General features: G+C 44.0%; 1 protein-coding gene across 20 annotated transcripts in view; it reads left to right on the forward strand.

Moving 5' to 3' along the window:
* Positions 1 to 21,377, forward strand: part of LOC310875778 (receptor-type tyrosine-protein phosphatase delta) — a 337,144-nt gene that overhangs the window by 15,357 nt on the left and 300,410 nt on the right. For all 20 annotated transcript variants that reach the window (XM_083789123.1, XM_083789126.1, XM_083789140.1 and 17 more), the window contains exon 3: positions 9,423 to 9,466. The gene's annotated coding sequence lies outside the window, so the exon portion shown is untranslated. The remainder of the gene's footprint in view (positions 1 to 9,422; positions 9,467 to 21,377) is intronic.

Here is a 21,377-nt window from a genome sequence, read left to right on the forward strand (position 1 = left end):
ATCTTTCTCTCTCTCTGCCGTTCCATTAGCCACACACTCCCCTCTCTCTCTCTCTCTCTCTCTCTCTCTCTCTCTCTCTCTCTCTCTCCCTCTCTCTCTCCCCCTCTCTCTCTTTATCTTTCTCTCTCTCTGCCGTTCCATTAGCCACACACTCCCCCCCCTCTCCCTCTCTCTCTCTCTCTCTCTCTCTCTCTCATCCTCTGCACAGCGGTAAGAGGGGCGCGAACGGGAAGTGACAGCAAGAATTAACTTTTATTTACCGCTGTAATGAAGTACACAGCTTATTTGGTCATGCAAAAAGGAGCACATGCAAGATGAATGCCTTCCTGAGGAAGTCCCATTGTGTACGTGCTCGTGCACACACACACACACACACACACACACACACACACACACCAACTACGGCATTTGTTTTTATTAATTTACTCCTGCGATGACTCTCTCTCCCTTCATCTCTCCCCCTCTGTGTACCAAGCCAAGTGGCGTTACCGCCCACACAACACACAACACACACACACACACACACACACACACAGGCACGGGCACACGCAAACGCCTCGCCATCTGTCCGTGCAGTGGCCCGTGTCTCTGGCGCTGGGAACGGTTGGGAGTTCGAGGGAGCGTCTTTGAATCCCACTTCCTCCTCTTACCTACGCGGCAACGTCATCTCTCTCCGTCCGACGGTTCTCGTGCCGTCACAATGGCATCCGTCTAGAGATGCTCTCGCGGTCCCGTCGGGACCTCTGACTCTCTCCTCCTGTGAAACCATGCCGTTTGTGTGTCTTTGCGCGCCTCATGTTCTATAAAACAACAATGCCGCTCCGGTTGGCTCCATAGATTGTAAAAAATATGGACAAAGCGTTCCCCGGGTCTAACATGGACGTAAAATGAAGCCTGTTATTCCTGCACTGTAAGTCGCCATCTTTCTAGATCCGTTTTGGCCCAGCTGGCCATTGGCTGGCTCCGTTTTGGCCCAGCTGGCCATTGGCTGGCCCAGACAATGAGGCGGGACTTCCCCCCTTCTTCTCCGTTGGTTTTTATTTTGACTCGAGTGGGAGGGGAATCCCGATCATAGACTGTAATGGTAGCCACGCCCCTCAGAACATACGCGACTTTATGGTAATTTTTTTAATGAATGGGACCATCATTTTCCAAAAAGAATATTATGACATTAGAAATGAGACTTTAAACTAGTGACTGGAAGCAGAAAGTATTCATGACCATGTTTATTAAGGTAATACAGTCTAGGTGAAGTTGACAGCGAAGCAATGACAGCGCCACAACAGGCCATTATATGAACTACGATTTCCTTAGTGGCTTCACAAAATATCTGTCTGACTGACCCCCTGGTTGGCTCTCATCTTTTGAGGTCTATTTCATTTGTTTCCTACCTACTGTAGCAAGCCGATCATTCTTATCTCTAGTGCTTCCATCACACCTCACCGGCATTAAACACATGTGTTTTTGATATTATTCATACTAAGAGGCCACCTAGAGGCTTGCTTAGCTATGCAAAATATGTCTAGGTGTTTTCAGAACCCTCTGGTGGGCCATGTATTAGTTTTGAATAGGCTCTGTGCTCGTCTGTAGTCCCAGGAGTTCTAGAAGCTACAGTAGCATACCTATAATTTCCTGATCCAGTTCATTGTTCCATGCTGTAGCTTCATTTGTGACCAGTGCCAGTGGTTTAATATACAAGGGGGCCATGGTCATTTTTCAGTTCTTTACATATTATGAAACTGCACACCTTTCATATGATGTATTGCTCATTGAAATTGGGGGGGAAATGAAGAAGATATGACCATTTGAAACTTGTTGAACCAATGTCAAATTGGAGAATTCCCCCTTCAAAGATTTCAGCAGTGATCAGTGACTTTAGGGGGCGCTGTTTTCCCTTAATTCCTCCATTATTCAACCAGCAGTGTTGCCATGTCTGCTTATTATAATTAGTTGGCCTTGTTTCTAAAGAAAAATAATGCATAGGCCTACTGTACCAATTTTATAATAATTTATAACCTGTTACTAAAAATGTATTTGACAAAAATAAAGTGTAGTTGATTATTTGGGCTTGTTTTTAAAGTGTAGTTGATTATGGAGAGTTGGTAACCAAGTGGACCCTTATTAGATCAGGCCTATGTAAATGTTCCAGATGAGTAGCCTACAAATAAAATAGCTATATTAGCCTGTTATTATTATTTGTCTGCAGAAAATAATGTATGCCAGGGTCTAGGGACAAGATTTGTATTGTTGTAGATCGTCTATTTTCGCTTATTTTGGGCTTGTTTTCATATACCGGGTTGCTTATTTCTCAGAACCTGGCAACCCCGCAATAGCTTTTTTAGCATTATATTGATATCAATCCTGTAGCTAGAACAAGTACATATCGCGCTATATTACATATCGATGTGATCTGCGTTATTATGACCTTAATTTTCATGGCAGGTACATTCCAAAGTAACTAATAATAGCCACGTTATGGTGACATAATGTTACAATGTTTTCAATGTTTACATTGTGTTCTTCTTCTGCTATTGGAAAAAGGAAGCCATTTCAACATGTTCCATTGTTCTGATTCACCAGTGCCCCCATCTGGAACATTAGCTTTAGGCGGACCGAAAATAAACACACTTTTTACAAAATATGATGGTTAATACTTCTTTCTCTGCTATTTCTGTTAGCCAGTTAGTAAAAGACTAGTATTATCTTCAAAAACGATTGTGTACAAAAAAGCGGATTTTAGCGGAATTTGCATACTTTGAAAGTAAAGCAGATTTTCTGATTAGCATTGGTTAGCATTGCTTAACTCAATGGTTAAAACATTAGACATAGTGACTTGTTTACGCAATTACAACGACTTAATGACACTAAAACGACTTTCTGATGGAATAAAAACATTATTTAACATTCCAACTGTGTTAATGTGGCTAAAAACGAAAACCACCAAAAAAAGAAATGAATTGTATTTTTATCTATAACTGTATATTAACTGTGCCGACTTGTGGTTGAAATCACTGGCCTGGGACACATTTGATTGGCTCAGCAGCATGCTTTGAGCGGGAAACCCACACAAAAGGTGTCATTTTCCTATGGTGTTTCCTGACAACTGAACGGAGATATGAGACGCTGAACCGGAACAGGGAACTGGTAAGGCACCTTTTGGAAAACTGGGGCTACAGAGGATATTGCTCTGTGGCTCAGCTAATAACCACTATGAATAGGGATGTCAGGGAATTTGCACTTGCAATTTCTTGAGAGGCCGAGTGAGGCACGCTACGCTATTCATGTGTCATGACATGACGGCGAGGAGGTGATATTTTATGTGCCTTGGAGGGAAATGTGCATGTTGTACCATGAACACATTATTTATCATTAAACTCAAAGTGGTTCCTTGAGGAGTGCCTTTTATACAAGTCTGTAACTCTTCTGAGTGGACAAATGGAACCAAATGGATCCGTAAGTTATCGGGCTCTTTGAAATTAAAAAAGTTTGATAAACTGTGAACCCATTTCCAGTGCTCGAAGGCCTAGTATATAAAGTAGTAGTATAAAGCGACATGCAAGAAAATGTGTAACTGACTTAGGAAGTGTCTTATGAATATGAAGGCTGAATAGGATTTTTTTGCCAATGGAGGAGAAAAAAAAAAGATTCATTATTTGGAGAATTTACAGCAAAGATGTGGGCTAGTTCCCAGCCTGCATAAGTAATCTAAACGTAAATTCATTCTCTCTCCGGTTGCCTTCCATTTAGACGCCGGGCCCAAAGTGCCTTCATAATGCTGCCGTATTCAACCGCCGTGATAAGAAATGGCAGCTATCAGCAGGAGGGTTGAAAGCCACATATAACCGTTATTGTGTGTGTGTATATAAAAACAGATTTATGTGGCCTATCACTTAGGAAGCGCAATCCGTGGGTGAATGTGGGTTGTGGGCTAATGTAATATTGTGGAATGGGTGAGAGTTGAGGAAGGGGCCAGGTTTTGTCCCGAGGCTGATCAAGTATGATCAAAGTCCCCTGATGTATCACGAGACTTGCCATTACCGCAGGCGGGTAACGGCATTATAATAATAGTGCAGAGGCTACCCATGGGATAGAAACGAATACCAAATGGCACACAGTAAAGAAAAAATAAATAACACTCACAATTTGAAAATTGTAATGATAATATTAAAGAAATGCGTCTTGTCTCTAATATAAACAAGGGGAATTATGATAGCAACCTGTTGTGTTTTTAAAATATAAGACGTCTCCCTTCCTCCCCTGTGGCACTACCTCTCCTTAGAAACCCACTGCAGACATTTTAACATTTCTTAAATGGGTAAACACAGCTGAAGGCTATGAGATTGGTGTGTTTCATTTAGATGTTTCAGTGTACCAGCAGGCACAACTATTTACTCTATCCTTATTCATTTTGCACAGATACAGTTCGTAGTCGTAACGACCAGGCAGCTGGTGGGCAGTTAGGTGCCATCTTGCGCTGTTAAAAACTACCATAACACAGTGGCGTATGTATGCATGGGTATGGGAGGGTTGAGCAGACTTTACAGAACAACAGAGGTGGAAAAGAGTTTAAATAATTCTGGCAGGAGTTTGGGGAGGGCAACCCAATGGGTTTAGGAACCTTTGTGTCCTGCTCAGGATTTGAATCCAGTCACTGACTGTTACGACTCACTGAGTCTAGGTTGGTTATGAGGAAGAAGGCAAGATGGAATATGCCAAAGGTTGTTTTATTCCTTACTTTAGGTGGCATACAGCGAGAAACAAATACATATATATAACACTGGTGAACAAGGTGAGCAGGCTGAGCAGGACCTCAAAGGAACGAAAGCAACAAAAATACCCTAACACTGCACCCTATACTAAACCCCCTCCCAATACTGACTATCTGTCTGGTAACAAAAGAAAACGCTAACTGACTACTCTATTCTTATGCCTACCATCAAACAAATGTACAGGGGAAAGGTGCCTGCCTAACTAGCTATAGTGATACAGTGAGAATACTAATATAGAGAATACTACCTGCTCGTGATTCACAGTTATATGAAAGCACTTAGGACTTTAAGTATAGCACTTGATAACTCTCTTTACGAGGTTTCTTAATATATAGAATTTGAATTCTAGGTTGAATGAACTCTCTTCCCTGCACGGAGGGCGCGCTGTCACTTCCCTACTCTAGGAACACAAATGACAGTCTGACATCGGCCTGGAACGCAGTCTTCAGTTGGGCTTTATGCTATCAGGCGAGACAGGGTGGAGGCGCTGGTTGGACGCGCAGGATGGGAGTAGGCGGCCGAGGGTGGAGCGTAGGGAACGCTCCCCACCACTGGCTGCGCAGGACGGATCTGCATAGACGACAAACAGGGCGCACGCACAGACAAACAGACATAATAGCAGACCCGCGCCCCGACATCCGTAACACTGACATTGACATTGATCAATTCTTGATATAAAAAAGCTTCTAATATATTATTTATGCGGTTCCAAGCGCTACACAAGGTGCCCTTTTTCACTTGAGCACCTGCCTCTCTAAATGTCTGTGCACGCCACTGTTATTTATATTGTATTAACATACTCTACTACCAGGCAGCCAAGTAAGCCCATGAACAAAGATAGATAGTACCTTATTTGAGTGTAAACTGCATTAGAGTCATGGAGAAACTAAACTATAGGCTAATAAGAACTTGAAGGTTCTAAATGAAATAAGGTTAAGAAGAAGAACGAAGGTTGAATTGCTGTTTAAATTGCCATTATCACTTTCTCACTCACTCTCTTCAATTATTCCATTATCAATTACTGTCCGCTTGTTAGTATATAAATTACAGGGGCGAAAAAACGCGAACGGAAATTCGTGTGAATAATCTCTCTCTCTCTCTCTCTCTCTCTCTCTGTCTCTCTGACTCTCTCTCTCTCTCTCTCTCTCTCTGTCTCTCTCTGTCTCTCTCTGTCTCTCTGTCTCTCTGTCTCTCTCTCTCTCTGTCTGTCTGTCTGTCTGTCTGTCTGTCTGTCTCTCTCTCTCTCTCTCTCTCTCTCTCTCTCTCTCTCTCTCTCTCTCTCCCCCTCCTCGGCCATTAATGTTTGTGTAAATGCAGTTGGGAGAAAGATGCTGGGCGACAGCTCCATGTTTACCCCTGGTGTGTGTGAAACTGGTGCCATGTCCAGACTTGTAAATCAGCCCCATTGAGGGAGCATAATGCTGATTATTATGACAGCCAATGGGCATGGGAGTGGTAGCGGGGTGGTGATTTATGGGTTTGGGGACGGTGCCCAGAAACCAAGAGCATCTGCAAATGGCCGGGGCACTCGTACCAAAATCACCAAAGTCCCCACCCAGATGGGTACTAATGGTGTTGTGTTGGTGGCGTCTCTGCCACTTAAAATCCACAGAATAGTAAAACAAGCCGTTTTTTCCCTCCCCCGTACCATGGGTTATGTCTTTCCACAGCTATAGTCTTTGTTACATATTGCTTTAATCCATTTTGGGCGGGAACCCCTTATGGTGTGTGAAGCATTATGTGACACTTTAGGTATTGAAAAATAGCACATCTACAAGCTACGAGCTTGTGGGTCTGCTATTTTTGAAAAATCGTAAAAATGTGGTGCAAATCTTTGAATATTTACGTTTTTAACTCAAATCTTTGCTTCTGGGAGGGTCCCTGGAACAACATATTTTCAGATGGGGGTTGGCGGCCAATTACATATAATCTTGGGGGTCCTTGACATGAAAATGTTTGAGAAGCACTGACATAGAAACATGAGGTTTTCAGAAAACTGTCAGGATGTAGATTTTTTTAATCTGATCTCAGGTCAAAATGGCTTAATAATGCTCCGGATGAACAAAAGGTCTCTTGCTATAATCAACGTAGACTTTGAAAGGAAGCTTGTTTTGTGTTCCCCCGGCACAGAATGCCTCTCTGCAGACAATGTCGCTGAGCGTATATCGCCCCCCGTTCCTTTTTGTCTAATATAATCACTTAGTGAAATGATCTTAAAATGGCCAATGGCTTTCCATTCACTGAATCACTAGTAGTTTGCATTATAATTTATGCATTCTATTTGCCTTTGGGGGGGAACGGAACGATCATTCATTTTCATCGATCTGCAGCGATGATAACATCATCAGGCACAAAGCCTGACAGGACCAGCCAGTGCGATATATCAGAGATGCTGACAGCGGAGCTATGCACAGGTCATAAACCCTCACCTTCCTTGTTTGACCCTGCATCAATTTGGCCCTTTCCAATATGAATGCAAATAACAATGCATTTTGGTTGACATGTTTACGGTTATATCTCCATCTCCCCTCTCTCTGGCCCGGTGCCCCTAAATGTGCTGATGTTGCCAAACTAATTTCCAAAAGGTAACCTATTGTCTCAGGCCGGGCCAGGTCACGACACTTAAATAAGTGTATAGTGCCTCTCCCAAAATGTAAACACAGGCATTTGCTGCGTGTGTGTGTGTGCGCTGTGTGCGTGCGTGCGCTTTTGTCTGCATGTGCATGCGCTTTTGTCTGCGTGTGCGTGCCTCGCACAGGCACAACCAAAGCCCACTCTACCAGCTCACAACATGTCACTGCACGACGCATCGTGAGCTTACAGATCGGCTATTTTCAGTGTGCGACACCGGCATGCAACTGGAGTGCAAATCACGCTTTACATACCTTCCTTGCCCTCCGCCTCAGTCACTTGTGTATGCATTGAGCTGATAAGCACGGCGCTTCATTTTCCCCATGGCAAAGCACAGTAAAAAACTGGGGAGTAATAATTGCTTCGGGGGCCGAGATGGGGATGGCTAAATATGCTTGATTGCCTCCTAAGCTTCAGTGCTGTGTAATGAAATATGGCTACTGCAGAGAGAGACAGGCATCCACACTATAGCGTTCTTGTCACTTTCTCACTTAGTCCCCCCCCCCCCCCCCCCCACCCCCAGGACTAACCCCCACCGCCAGTTGTTGCCCTGTTACGTCGCTGCTGTTGCTGTGCTGCTCAGCCTCTGCCACTGTTATGGCGTTGGACAGACTCTGTCAAAGCATGCATCGCCTCTGAACACTTCAGAGTATCTTAGCAATAATGTGATAATTACGGGGGCCAAATGCGAGCCTAATTGAGTATTCCGCACCACATCAAAATGGCAGCCGCCCTAATATTCCCCCTGTTCTACATTTTAATTTGCGGCTTCATTAATATGAACAGGGTGTATGGAGAGGACACAGATAACAGGAACCAAGCAACCGGCACGGCTGTTTCAATCAGGATTCAAGGAGCCTAGGAACGACCACACCCTCGTTAGCCCTTCATTTATTGTCGTTTGCCTTTTACGACCCACCCATGACGGATCATATTTCATGCTTCTATCTCTGAGGATCTTATTTGGAGCGTTCAAGTTGACTTCGTTCCTCCAGTGGACATTCATGATTGTAGACAGTATAGTGGAATTTATCCAGCTTCCACTTGCACACAAGGTTTTATGTGATGCGAGGCCCACCCTCACCATGAAACACTAATGTAAACACTAAAACGGGACTCTCTGAATGAAATTAAATGAGTACTGCATTCTAATCATGACAGTCATAATCACTGTTGGTTATCATCTCATTTGATGGCAATAAAAGCCAACAATAACGCCTTAAAAGATAATGAGTCAAATTAAAGCTCACTCCAATTTAGTGGCAAGCGAGAGAGAGAGAGAGAGAGAAATAAACCGAAAAGTTTATCCCCCCCCCCCCCCCCCCCCCCCCAACTCATTTTGTTGCAGCAACCCGAAGCACATTTCTCACTGTTGGTTCAATAAGCTAATCATGTACAAGTATATTAGTCCACAGGCTTGCATGAGCACAGCAGCATCTGTTAATGCATTTGGCAAGAAAATAGCCTGAGAAAATCTTCCCTGTGAATTAAATGCATTTTTTTTGTATTATTTAAAGGATAACTCAGTCTAATTTGTCGTGGTGCTTTAAGGAGAATGTAATTACACTTGTTTTCATTATAGTTCACCAAGCCAATCGATAATTGCAGATAAGTAATTTGGTCTCACAATTTTCTGTTCCTCCAACAAGAGGCTTTTTTTTTAACAGAATACCAAGTGTTTAATGCACCATTTTAATATTTACATAATACACACTGTACGGTTAATTTAATCAGTAAAAGAACATTGCCGTTGCAAAACGATCACAGCAACGGACCTAATTGGGATCCAAGAAACACCCCGTACTTAATCAAGCTTCACTTAGACTACAGTTTCTACTGTATGATTTAAACAAATGCTCTTAAAAGCTGTCCAGAAGTAGTAATTAGACGGAAATTTATGTTTTACAGAGAAATGGCAAGCCAGCTATAGCAAGGAATGCTCTGCCAGTCAATGCCAGGCTGATCAAAGTATTCTTCCTTATCTTGTCTCCCTGTGTCCCCCCCCCCCCCTCCCCCCTGCAGTTCTCTTTCCTGAGACGACAACCGCAGCATGACGTTTGGTGCAGGTAAGACTTGCTGTCGTGTTTCCAACTATCGCACATGAACCCCGTTTTCATTCACTTTATTTTTCTGTGTGATCTCATGGGATGATGCAGACGTGGCTTGATTTTATACCAGGTTCAAATGTCTCCGATCGTTTATCCAACTATCAGCAGATTACATTAAGCACACCTGCTAAGTATAATAGTGCGTGAAGGCCAAAACCTGGAACTGTTTTGAATGTTAAAACAGTGACCTAGAAGCCAGCACCCCCCAACACCCCCCCACACACACACACACACACACACACACACACACACACACACACACGCACACACACACCCAAACTCAATCCACTGCCATCTTCTTGACCTGTAAGAAGGGGAAACAGACTATATCTGGCAACCCCAAACGATTTTAAAGTGACTGAGAGAGTGGAGGAGACTGACCGACACTGATGGGGCCAGACTAGGACTGCTCGTGACGCTCGGCGCCGGCCAGCTGCAACCCAGAAGCCTGATTGATAGAGTGTGATGAGCCTGTCACCGAGCAAGGAGAGCCAGCAGAGAGATAGGCAGAGAGACGGGGGGAGAGATAGGGAGGAGAGATAGGGAGAAATGAACATTGGAACATGTGAAGGATGGAGTGGTGGAATGGACTCATTGGAGGAAGTGTGTTTCAGACACTTGAAGGATGGGATGGTGAGTTGGAGGGGGGGGGGGGTTCAGGGGGATGAGTGAGAGGAGGGGGTCTGGTATAAAAATGTAAAACTGCTACGCATACCTCACACCTACACAGCGGTCGCACCGCCGACCTGACCTACTGTTTAGAGACACTGAAGTCCCTGACATTATATATATATGAACGTAGATGGCAAGAAAATAATTAAGCCAATTTTAATGTAGTCTGTGTGTTTAAAGGGCAAATAACATGCATTTTAAAACTGCTTTTAATATTTAATAATCATATTGTCTATGTCCCTCAAAGTTATTTCTAATGGTTTGAGCCTCAATCACCACTCTGATATAACCAGGCCTTGTCATTTCTTTCTGGACTTTGAAAGCAGTTTTAGCTGCAGTACCACAATGTCCTGAGGTGGTGGGGGTGCTGATACGCAGATTATTTAATATTTGAGTAATTATAATACTGATGCTAGATAAAACCAGGCTTGTTTCCATTCCATGCCAGCTTGGAAAATCAACAATGGTGGACATTGTAAACAAGTGGAAATGCAAATTTGGAACTGAAGACTGAAGAAGAGGAGGAATTATACAAAGTAGGGTGACATTGATGACATCACGATGAGGCCAAAATCAGTCGAGCTGTTCCTGAGAGCAATTTCCATTAAAACACCCATATGACATGAAAGCCTGATTGTTAAAAATTGGTTATTTGTGGGGACAGAAAACACATATGGGAGCCCCAGAAACACAAAAGAAATTGAAAAAGTTGAATTTTATGTTATAGGTCCTTTAAACTGTGTACCTACAGTACACACAAAAGTGTGCCGTTGTTTGCGCTGCGCAATGAACAATTGGGGGAAATCGAAGACACGCATACACGTTAACAAATTGCCGTTGATGCGAGCAATTTAGGTTTCAGCCGCACCAATCACAGCAGCAGGCCACGCACGGACCATGTGGTTGAGCACGTGGTGGTTGGTCGGGTCGCACAAATCATAAATAGTTTACCAGGCTGTTTTATTTGCCCATCAAACGACTGCTTTGAACACAATAATAATAATAATAATGTCTCCTGGACACACGGCGTGCTCGGGAACAGAGCTGAACCGCCGTCCTGGGAGTTCTATACAGTTAGTGATTTCAAACTCAATAAAGGCACCATGTTTAGCTTTTATCCTTGCCTGAGGAAAGAAGGGCTGACTCACCGGAATGCCAAAGTTATTATTATTATTATTATTAGGGTCTCACATAATGCGGAGAGAAGCCCAGGCTTAGGGTGTGTGTGTGTGTGTGTGTGTGTGCATGCATAGGAGGGAGACAGACCATGTGCATGCATGTGCGTGTCTGGCTACGCGCATTTGCGTGTGTGGTCGCAGGTGTATTTGCATCTGCGTATTTACATCTGCACATTTACGTGCGTGCGTGTGTGTGTGTGTGTGTGTGTGTGTGTGTGCAGCCAGCTAGAGCAGCTATAGGTCTTATCTTCCTCATACCAAACCCTGACCAAGGCTCTCCTCTCCTCTCCTCTCCTCTCCTCTCCTCTCCTCTCTCCTCTCTCCTCTCTCCTCTCTCCTCTCTCCTCCCCTCCCCTCCCCTCAGTAGGGTCTTCCTGCAGTTCTGCCATAGGCAAGGCGGCCACGTGAAATGAACAATTCCCATTCAGGGACAGAGGCGCCGGTGCAGACTTGCCCCGTGAAATGGCTGCTCACTTTGGCAGATCAATGCGCTCTTTTTCCCTGTGCACGCTGCATCTAAGCGATAGTGAACGAGAAAAATAAATAAATGTTGAGAGAAGGGGGAAAACGAGCATTGGGAGGAGATAGAGAGAGAGTTGGCGGTGGTTGGTTGGACGTTGGGTTGTGTGTTGATGGGTGGGTGGGTGGATGTTAGCAGGGCATTTAATGGTATTCGCCCATGTGGCTGTGAGTGGTCGCTGTTGAACAGGGACGTGCAGAGAGTGTTAGAGAGGCAGGGGCTGAAATTCCGTAAGAGGGCACTTTTGGAAGAAAATAGCCGATCTACAAGCTCTCAACACGTCGCGCTGCGATGCATTGAGAGCTTGTAGAACAGCTATTTTCCGGGAGCGACCCAGCACTGGTTGGCTACTGGAGATGCGGCGATCAGGAGAGTTCAGAAAAAAGCAATTCTCGGGTATATGGCATGGAAAGGAGAGGAGGGCATTTGCATTTCTTTCACCATAGTAAATGCTGCATTCGTGGTCTGGAGAGGGCAGTTGTTTTACAGACGGGTAAAAGGGCAGGCACTGAAGCCCCCCTTGATGTCCATGTGTGCACGTGCCTGCTGTTGAAGGGAGATGGGGTACACTTTGCATACGCTTAGGATGCATGATATTGCAGTCACCTCGTTGAAAGGAGGAGACCGCCACCACCAGTCCTGCTGGATATTACAACATTGTGATGGCTCAACTAAAGATTTAGCCAATACCAGTTATGTTAAATTGCTTGGCTGCTCCAAATATAAGTTGAAAAGCTGTTAATCAAAAGGGAAATGTTTATAGCAGGGAGCAGTATGACAAACAAAAGTATACTGCATGTACTGTACACTCACTCGATTCCAGCCTAACATTATTGATATAGACACACACTCAACGACTCAAAATTCAAACTTTTCAAAAACATTCTCTGGGCTGATATTCTACACGAGCATATTTCATTCTGCTAAAACAACTGGAACTCAAATGTGGGCATTGTGCCAAATATCAGCCAAGCTACAGTATATCACAGATATAGCGGCAAGCACTGCGACATATGGCCATTTAACCTTACAGAATTCCCCACCCAGCTTGTGTTCAAAGGAGAAGAAATCACAGCTTGTTGGGTTTGTTTTAGAATAATTTAACAAAGCTGCTTACATTATTAAATATAGCATGCTACAAAAAATATCAAGCATTTTGCCTTTTCATGGTATCTACGCTCAGTGTTGGGTCAGTTTGGTATGCAATAAAAGCGTTGAGAAACTACATGTAAAGAAGCAGCAGCTGTACACAGGTACTGTAACCTGTGTGTGTGTGTGTGTGTGTGTGTGTGTGTGTGTGTGTGTGTGTGTGTGTGTGTGTGTGTGTGTGTGTGTGTGTGTGTGTGTGTGTGTGTGTGTGTGTGTGTGTGTGTGTGTGTGTGTGTGTGTGTGTGTGTGTGTGTGTGAAGCAACATCCAGTCATCATGGTGCGGTGTAGTACATTATAACACAGCACAGTAAGGTATTGTTGTCCTAACCTTTAAACAAAGCAATGAATATATTGACCGATTGTCAGTGCTTGTTTATTGTTTAACCTGTGTCCGACATGGTGTTTGAAAGTGTGCAGCTGGCAGAGACGCAAACGGCGTCGTATCCTTCAGATGTCACCGTCTACTTAAATGAAATAATTCATGGACTGCTTCCTGGCAAACGGCATTGTGTGGTGTATAATCGCAGTGTGCGACAATAAGTGCTCCCCGGGCCGTCCGCTCTGCTCTGTTACCTCGGAACAGGTACCCTGAGGATGACCTTGACTGCGTGGCATGATCACTGACCGAGGCCTCATAAAGCACAAACTTTGCCAAGAAAAGCTTAATGAATTACCCAGATATTATATATCCCTTGTAAAGGAGTTAGCAGATCTGATCTGCACTGCAGGCACTTTGCAGGGAGGATGCATAAGGGCAGCATTAGCCTGATAGCCCCACTAGTAATAATAATAATAATAAAACTTTATTTGTATAGCACCTTTCATGACATGAAATGCAACTCAAAGTGCTTTACAGAACAATGGAGAATAAAATAAAAGCAAGGCAACGACATTAAAAAACAAGCAGTAATGCAATACAGTGAGAAATAAAAAATAAAAGATCAATTAAAAGCAATGTTGTAGAAGTGGGTCTTGAGCTGAGCTTTAAAAATGTCTACAGAGGCTGCCTGACGAAGGTACAGTCGGAGCTTGTTCCATGCCGACGGCCCGTAGAAGCAAAAAGCTGCTTCCCCGTATTTCTTAGTTGCCATTTTTTTAGGCAAAGCGAGCAGGCCAGCAGTGGAAGACCTTAGCGGGCGGTTTAGGACATATTTAAGCAGGCAGTCATGTAGGTAGGAAGGTGCGAGACCATTGAGAGCTTTATAGACAAGTAAAATCATTTTAAAATCAATCCTAAAAACAACCGGAAGCCAGTGCAGTGATGCTGATCTTATAACCCAAGATCTCAGCAGCAGTGATAACAAGAGACAAAGTAGTGATTCATTTCTAGTTATGTGGATATGTTGCAGTTTGTTTGTGTATGATCTGCATGCAGGAAGAATAGTTGAAAACATCTAATGGGGATAATAATTACAAACAAAGCTATTAAGTGGACACCGACATGTTGTGTTGGCAATATGATACGGTCTTAAGACATTACTAGTTCACCTACTGTATAGTGAACCACCTGTATACATATTGTATTGTAGGGCCTAGGGGAACACTTTTACAGCTGTTATAATTGTGGAACCTCTATGCACTGAACTTTCTGGCTATTCCTGCAGGAACCAAACTCTGAATAACTATAGTCTTAACACAGCCAGAAAATTGGATATCTCCGCCTACCAATCAGATTCAAATTTCACTGTGGTAACGTGTGTGACAAATCGTACGACTTTGACTTTGATCTGGATACATTTAAAATCATTGTATGGGCTTAGATGGCCAGCGGAGTAACAAACTACTCCCACTGTTTTGGATTTTCTTTAAGGACACACCTAGGTTATTTTCTTTGTTTGTGCATCTCTGAATTGTTACCACCCACCTCTATCACAACACAGAATAAGAACATCACCACACTTCTCAGTAGGCAACGATCTCTGAAAGTCTATGCGAGACTACGAGTCAAACAACTTCCTGCATCCTTCATCTGTTGCTCGTCATTCCTTGAGACGTGATTAATTGGCGCTTAATTGGCCTCAAAGTGGCCCCGGTTGATAACACGCAGCATGTCCATGCAGACATACGACTATAATGAGTCGCTCTTCCCAAAAACTAAAACCAGAGGGCGGGGCAAATCGAGACAGAATGCATGACTGTGGACCATTTCCAGGAGGCAATCGGGCACTTGTCTGTGTGCATTCTGGGTAGAGGCAGAGGCAATGGGGTTGAGTCAGCTGTCAAAGTGGTAATAAACAGTGTTTATTAGGAATATAATGCCTTGCCGCATCCCGGGGCATAAAATGTCAAAGTGTCCATTTTCTCCAAGGCAGCCGGAGGCAACTTTGTCAGTGTTTCCTCTACAAACAAGGCAGGGAAGAAAGGGTGGAAAAAAACAACAGAAGAACTTCTGTTGCTTCCTCTTTTTCATCCATTATAGCCAGAGAGCAGTGTAGTGTGTGTAGAGTGGTTGAATAGCAACGATTTTTGGAGAGGGCATCAGACTTGATTCAATGAGAGAGGAGTTGGCAGACAGATAAATACAGTCGTTAAATTAAATTGCAGAGAAAACAAGGAAAGGAGTGGGTGCGGGAGAGAGACGGGGAGAGAAGCGGGGGGAAAAAAAGGGGAGGGACGAATGCTCTCAACGGGAAGCGAGGGAGGAAGACGTGCTGTCGCATCATCTGCTGTAATAACAGTGGTGACATTCAAACAGAGAGCCCCAACAATGAAAGCAGGCTGAGGCAGCAGCGTGTATGCAAATAAAAAAAAGAACACATCATGAAATATTAGCTAACGTCAGGACTTTGCATTGTGCGCACTGAAAACCACTTGACCCTGGGCGTCCCTCAAGTGCTCGTGCACGCGTGTCCCTGGGAGCCGTGCGCGCAACGCATCGCATCGCGATTACACCCCCCTGACACATTGAATGAGCTGATTTATCGCTATGGGAAATGCATTTTTATAGCTCCATTCAGGGGCATGTGTATGTAATTATAACATAGGCTAGCACCTTTGTCTGCATAAAGGGCCATAAGGATACGTTTACATGCTGATAATTGCTTCTTCTGAAATCCATTACTGCCATTTACTTTGTATTGCACAGTCATGTCATTGCATGAAGAATGGTTTGGTGGCAACTCGCCGATCATTGGTCATTCTTTACCCCCACCGTATGCATTGAGAAGTTGATTGGCAATCCAATTTCACTTTTTAACTTCTCCTCGCTTCTCGCTCCTACTGTAGGGTATCTGCAATGTCCAGGTTAAACATAATTCAAAAAACTGTAAGGATCATTAGTTGGCAGATTTATTCTGGATTCTTCCTTTCATGCGGCCATTAAAGCACTATCAATCAAAATCATATTCAGATGATAGTACATTCACACCTGCGCATTTCACATTCCCTTTAAAGTGCTCAGCGGCCTTTTGTGTCAATGTCAGTCAATGGTGATTGAAACAGAAACTTTGCGTGTTTGAACGCAATGGGGTTTGAAGGACTGCATATATCAGCAGATTCCCTGCCGATGTCGAGGTCAATACCCATTATAGCGGAAGCAATAGTCAATATGGTGCGCTAACATTTCCCAGCTTTAGATGTGTTTTCTCTCAATACAGCAACGAGTCCTACAGCATGACTGATGAAAGACAGATGGACAATGGCTCTGTGATTGTGCTCTCTTCAGATTGTTATTTAAATGGTAGTGGGTATTCAAATGTTGGAGGCTTAATCGTGAATCTGGCATTGCAGCTAGACCACACTGTATTCACTCATTCTAGTTAGCAACCGTTTGACCGCCAGGATTACTTCATCTGTTTGTCGCGCATTGCCAAGTTTTCCCCCTTTCAACCCTCATTTTGAAGAGCCAAATATCCGTAACCGGTTGTTTTACGATGGCGTAATGCTGCGTGGGATGTCTTGACCGGTTGTTGTTCTCTCGCTCGGTGCAGAAAAAGCCCAGACTGTGAGTATCACAGCGCCTGCTGTCGGCCGTCGAAAAACCTTGTTTTCACCAGAAACGACATTCATTGCGCCAGTGGCGGTTGGAGTGTCCCACGGGCTTTGAGGCGAGATTGACAGCCCCCCCCCCCGCGCCACCACCCAACGCCGAACGGAACCGTAAATACCACTTCGGACTAAACCCCTCAACGTGGCTCAGTTGAGGGGGCAATGAATACACAGGTTGCATATTGAAAATCACGTTACATGTTGAAATGTCCATAACCATTCATTCCTAACGGAGCTAATCAAATACCGGAGGGTGTAGGGCTGCTACTCACTTGTGCCTGCCGTCTGTACATGGCTGTGATGAATGGGACAGATTCGGGAAAGTTGATTAAATAGTCTCTTAATGTTTCAATTCAAGTGATAAAGTTCACGTGGGCATGTCCGTCCATCTTTATGATTAGGTTACTGTTGTTGTCTTGGTATTCCTTTCATGCGAAGGAATACTCACCTCCAGTGCATGTGGATGGAGCTGCTGCTGTTGTGTTTGTATTCCACCTTTACTCCATCTATCTTGCCCTCTTTTGCCTGTGGTAATTTCATGTCTTGTTTTGACTGTTCAAAGAATCAGAACTCAAATTTATCAGGCGATTGCAGAGTCTGCAGCGCTAACAACTGTATACAGCCACAGCGGACATACCGGAGCAAATCCATCTACTGTCTAACGTGCAGCCAAGCAGCCCAGTTTAAACACTCTATTTCCTGCCTGCGCCGTGAAGGGCCCTTCACAATAAAGCGTCTCCCTTTAACTTCCAATTAACTACATTTACACTGCTTATTATTGACAGGAAATGTAGTCTTAGTCGCGGTAACTTAACAGCGTGTTTGTGGGAGAGAGAGCCAGAGAGAGAGAGAGAGATTGATAGAGAGAAAGAGAGAGTATACAGTTCACTACCACGCATCGGAGCGGCCGGCCGGCCGGGCCCCCCCCACCCTCCCGGTTCCCTGAGGCGACTGCCTCGCTTATATCTCCGCGCCTGCATTGTGCCGATTTGGAGATACATGCCATGCAGTACATAGTGCAAGTGGATGAGCGCGCATCTTCAAAATGGCCGCGTCACACTTTACACTGGGATGCTAACGAGAGATAGCTATCGATGCAATCCGATCAAAACATGGATTAAAGAATATAAAGCCTACAATACGTAGGCTAAGCTGTTGGCGGGCTGCCAGACAAACGTTAATCTAAGCTTTCTATGCTTCTGGCGGGATACAGGATATACAAGTGAAATTGTGAGAGAAAAAAGAAAAAACTGCACAAATAAATGAACAGAAAATGTTGGAACTGGAACCATGCTGATAAATTAGTATATTCTCATTATTGGCTGAAATTGGCAACTCACCTTATCATGCATGTTCTGTTTACTAAAGAGCTGGAGAGAAGGAGGAGACTATTACTGAACAAACACTATCGCTACCATTACTATCACAATATAGAATGTTTACGTTTTAAAGGTTTCATGACATGCTGCTTTTACAAACATTAAAAGTCTTTATCATGGTCCCTCAAACGTGTATTAAAAGGTTTTAATTGAAAAGTCCTGTGTTCTGAGAAGAAAAAAACTTCTGTTTAAACCATAAAATATCACTCACTTACCCTAATGTTAATGTTAGGTACTGTTTAGACTTTTCTTTTAAGCATTGTTTAGGATTTTAGTGTTCGGGATCCCAGAGATGACAACCATATTGAGTGAGGGTTCGTGGCCTGTTCGTGTTGTGACTTCATTTGATTGAAAATATTTAATACAAATAGTTCCAATGGCATAAATGTAAGTTTGCAAATACTGTATGCTTATTGGTGTTGAGAGGATGAGGGGGTACCTGGAAAACATTCCTCCCCCCAAGGGGTACCTGGGCCAAAAACGTCTAATGCACATAAAACTTCTGGTTCTTGAAATGTAAGCAGCTGAGATCCACTGCGTTTAAAGAGGATGCTGTACTTGTGCAGTGTATATACTGTTAGTGCAAGCAAGGTATTTACTATATAAATTATATGAAAATAGCAAGTGATACATCTCAGTACCCACCAATCCCCCCAAAAAGGTAGACAGCAGCTTCTGAATTCTTGTTAATGTTCCAGCTATGCAGTGTGTGTTCATTTTAACCACCCGGGTAGGTTCTGGGTATTTTGACTTACCGTGGAAAGTGCTGGCTTAATCACACTCGTCCAATCATGAGCTGTATATTACCGGCACACTATTTTCTGTTATGATTTTCTTAGATGTTTTATGCGTTAGTTATTTTTTTTTATTGCGGCTCCACAAGGTCAACAAACCTCTCTCGATGCACTCCGTAGATGAGATTGGTTGAAGGCTGCGGTTCACATGATTGTATTTTATAAAGTGACTAGACGAACAACATGGAGAGTCAAGTGGATATAGCCACTCGTGAAAGGAACTAGCGTTGCAGCGGAAGTTGGACGGGCCTGCCCCAAAGTTATTAGTGCAGCCGTGCCCAGCAGCCGGTGAAAACTAGAGTTCTCAACAGGCCCGAAAAGTAAGATCTTACCTCACATGCCAAAGCACCAGTGCTCGCCCAGCAGTCTGCTGTCACCCAGCCGGATATGTTGATCTGACCCCCCCATTCCAAAGCGCCAGCGCTCGCCCAGCAGTCTGCTGTCACCCAGGCGGATATCTGACTCCCCCCCCATTCCAAAGCGCCAGCGCTCGCCCAGCAGTCTGCTGTCACCCAGGCAGATGCATGCACGCGACGTCTTACTGGTGTATACTGTATTTAATATACTGTATGGCATGAAAATCTTTTTATAGCTTTAATTATACAATAAACAAGCAAACTAAAAGTAAATGCACATAAGCTGAACTTTGTTTTATTTAACCACCTATTCAAAGGAAAAGAAAAATTGTTTATCTACATTTTACGTTATGTAATTGTATTTCAAGTCATGGCCAAATTAATGCCAGTGAGCTTTAGATACATATCTGGTCAGAAGTGAAAGCTGCACTGCTCGTATCTGTAAGCTTGTTCTCCAAATCGGCAGAAGCAATGCTCCTCGATCCGCCTAAGCACCACACACAGCTGCCCAGGGCCTCACTTCTTATCCCAGCAAGTCCTTATTGTTCAGTCATTCACACATTGTTTCCCTCTCTTCAGCAAATTTGTTGAAGTTGAGCACAGTTGGTCCCCTTGATGAAACTCGGGCCACCATTGCTGCAGTGATGAGCAGATGGAGCAGGCAGGCATCTAGGCCAATGGATGCTATAATAGCTTGTCGCCTTAGCCCATATGGAACGACGTGCTGTACTGTAAGCATTCCTCCAAATGACCTCCCTTTCCCTTATTGTCTCCACCAGGCCGAAGGCATGGGGAGAGAGTATGTTTTGCACTCCGTCCGTCCGTCCGTGTGTCCGTCCGTCCGTCCGTTAGAAGCTAATCTCGGCCACCGTTAACCCGGTCGATGCCACATTTTGCACACACACTCCCTGGATGCCAACGATGAACCTCTGCCCCAAAATGTCCAGAACGGCCTGTTATAGCGCCACCAGGAGGCCGCTTTGTGCAAAACAAGTTTTTGCACAGTACACCTACAGATTTTGTCCAAAAATCCCGCAAATCGTTACACAGTATCTCCATAGTCATGTGCTCAAGACGGATGTGTCTGATATTTCATATTCCATCCTAATTGGCTAACATTGGCTTTCAAATTTTGCAGGATTGGCCTGTTTTGAACAAAAAACCTCAAATCATGAACGCAGCGTGCAATTTCACGTGAAATCTTTCACGCACTTTCCTACTAGGCTGAGGAATATAGCCCACCCATTTCACATTGCCCTGTTATAGCGCCACCAACAGGTGGATTGTGCATGCGTGCCATCAACACGGATCTGCACCATTTCCCATATTCCATCCTGATTGGCAAAGATTGGAACAAACAAACAAAAAACATGTTTATATTACTCCTAAATATTCCTATCCTCCTGGTGGAGACCTGTGCCCAGAAGGGCACTTTTTCTAGTTGTTCATGTTTATTGTTCAATGTTCATGGGTTGGGTTGCTCTTTGAAGAGGGAATATTGAAAAAACAAGAAAGTTGCCGCACACGCCAATAGCCAATACTTTATTAGGACGCAGCAGGTTAAGACATCCAACGTTTCGGCGGTTAATCCTTCATCAGGGAACACAGAGCACATAATGGTTCACACTTAAATATGGTGCCAGAGAGTCATGGGTTGCTCCTTACCACGGTGCACTGTTCATATCCATCCAAATGTTTCCGCTGAGCAAATGACTGTTGTTAATTATTCCTGTGTACACACACGTCACGCACGCACGCACTCAACAGAAATGTCATTCAACATCCTTTGTGATATTGCCACACCAGTGCGTTTTACTGAAATGCCTGTGACAT

This window comes from Protomyctophum parallelum (genome assembly GCF_964188405.1).
Source record: "Protomyctophum parallelum genome assembly, chromosome: 18".
Classification (NCBI taxonomy): domain Eukaryota; kingdom Metazoa; phylum Chordata; class Actinopteri; order Myctophiformes; family Myctophidae; genus Protomyctophum; species Protomyctophum parallelum.